At 44.0% G+C, this 2,466-nt stretch overlaps 1 pseudogene; it reads left to right on the forward strand.

The window, feature by feature from the left end:
• Positions 1-449: 449 nt before the first annotated feature.
• LOC125554693 (alcohol dehydrogenase 3-like) lies at positions 450-1,595 on the forward strand (annotated as a pseudogene).
• The last annotated feature ends 871 nt before the right edge of the window (positions 1,596-2,466 follow it).

Genomic DNA, 2,466 nt, shown 5'->3' on the forward strand with positions numbered 1-2,466 from the left:
TTATTAATATACACCAATAAATGTTAGTACAAGTTTACTCATTCAGTGGGATCATGAGGTCGGTACATAGAGAGTCCTGTAGCAAAATATGAAAAAACCTAATTAGACTAACATAATTATATTTTACAAAGCAAAGCACTTCTTGAAAGCTTGTGTGATGAAGTTGTCCCATGATTCTTCATATGCTGTTTCTATCCCATGGCAATAAAATATGGATGCTCTGTTTCATACTCTTTAGCTCATTAGTAATTCTTTGAGAAAACACATGCACATAGCTACATATTTTATGGACTATTTGGAGTGACACATTTTCATCATCGTTGTCAATTCACTCTGTAGTAGTGTTATTTCAATTAATAATGTGTTAGTCGTTACACTTACATATTTTAAATGGGAATCTTTCCCCAATTATGTTTCCCTCACAGCATTGTTGAGAGCATCAGAGAAGCATGACCGAGCTCGTGCCAGGTGACCATGTCCTGCTAGTGTAAACTTGCCAGTGCAAGGAGTTTGCTCGCTGTAACCTCCTCGGTATCAATGTCAACTGGGGTATGCTGGTTGACTATGTGCCATCCCGCTTTACCATCAGCAGGAAAACAATATTCATCTTCGTCCGGACCTTAACCTTCAGTGATTGTTCTGATGCCATTATTTCTCAACGAGACACCATATTCAGATTCAGAATGCCTTGTGAAACCAATGAAGGGTTCGACGGTGGTGATTTTCGGCCTTGGAGTTGTAAGCCTTGTTGTATGTGACATCTGATATTTTATATCACACAATATACTATTGCAAGTTTAGAAGAATTATTCCCTATGACCATCACTTTTATGTTCTTTTCACATGGTCAGGCTATGGAAGTGGCCAGGATGGCTAGGGCATCAAGTATTATCAGTGTGGACTTGAACCTTGCAAAATACGTACAAGGTACAATCTATTGTTACCTTTAGAAAGAAAAAAGAATGATATTTTCTGGTAAATGTTAATGGACACACACTAAACTTCAGCAAAAAAATAGCTAAGAAATTTGGCTGCACCATCTTTGTAAACCCAAAGAATCACATTTCAAGCCAACGCAATAGAGTAGTTATGTTAAATTTTCTGCCTAAGCATACATTATTCCCTTAATTTGTTCATGGGATGGTATCAAATGCTCGCAATTGAATTTTCTCCCGGTGCTTGTCGAGATGACAAACAGTGGAGGCAACAGAGCCTTGGATTGCACTTGCCACATCCACGCCATGATATCTGCCTTTTAATGCGTTCATGATCTATGTTCTCCGTACACTTGTAATTTGATCATTGTGAGCATTGATGTGTCTTTTGCTTTAAGTTGAGTCATGAAGTGCAGGGGTGAGGCGTGGTCAGGCTGGTGGGCGCCCTGCAGAAGGAGGCTGCATTCAATACCCACCCAATGAACTTCCTCAATGAGAAGACCCTCTCAACATTGGCGGACCTAGAGGGTGTGCCGGGTGTGCCGTGGCACACCCAGTATTTTACAGATTTTTTTCACTATGTCATCTTTTTCTGTTTTTGTTGGTTTTACAGTACTAGAACTAATTCACCTGAAGCTGTACACGTACATGCAAACCTAGCAAACCATAGAAGCAGCTCGACTGTTTTTTCTACTAGCAGCACTGTCTGTGTGTCCAGCCAAAGACTCTTGTACATACATGAGCCCGACAGAAGCTAGCTAGATCAATTCCATCGATCAACTCGATGGAAACTCTAGCGGCGACACGTGTAGATTGCAAACAGAAAAAAGGGGGGGAATAGGACTCTTCGGTCTGCCACGTTATTTTTTGAGACAACTTCGATCTACCACGTGAAATTTTCAACTATTTTTGCGAAAAGGATCAAATCAACTATAAATATTCACGAAGTACAAAACACCTCAAGCATAATAAAACTTATATCAAGGTCCATGGACCATCGAACGATCATTGCCGCTGCCAGAACGAGCCGCCGACGCGTCGCTGTCGTCGCTCCCCCACCAGAGCCGGCCTGACCTTGTCGATGACAGCCGGGAAGTCTTCGTGCACGTGCCAGGAAGTCTCCCTTGAGGACCAGCGCCCCGAAGCCGTAGTCGTCCCCGTTGAATCCTTGAATAGATCTGAAGAACCTGACACCAAATATCGCCGTTGCGTGCGCACGGCGAGAAACCCTAACCTCACCGCCCCGAGGAGCTGGCAGGAATTTACGTCGGAGCTCCATCTAATCCGTCCCAATGAACGAACTTGAGGAGGATCGGAGCCCGGAAGACTGATTCGAAGAAGAAGCGCCGCCATCCGTCTGAACGCCGCCCCTGTGAGGACTAAAATCCTACCTATCTACTAGCAGGATTCGACACACCAGAAATCCCCTGCCGCCACCGGCCACCGGAGCGGCATGCTGAGAGAAGGTGAATCCATGGACTCGCCGGTGAAGATCGAGGGGAGGAAGGCTTTCCCTAATTTCCTTGTGAGA

Source organism: Triticum urartu, chromosome 4A (assembly GCF_056163025.1).
Source record: "Triticum urartu cultivar PI428250 chromosome 4A, HENAU_Tu73, whole genome shotgun sequence".
In the NCBI taxonomy this organism is placed as follows: domain Eukaryota; kingdom Viridiplantae; phylum Streptophyta; class Magnoliopsida; order Poales; family Poaceae; genus Triticum; species Triticum urartu.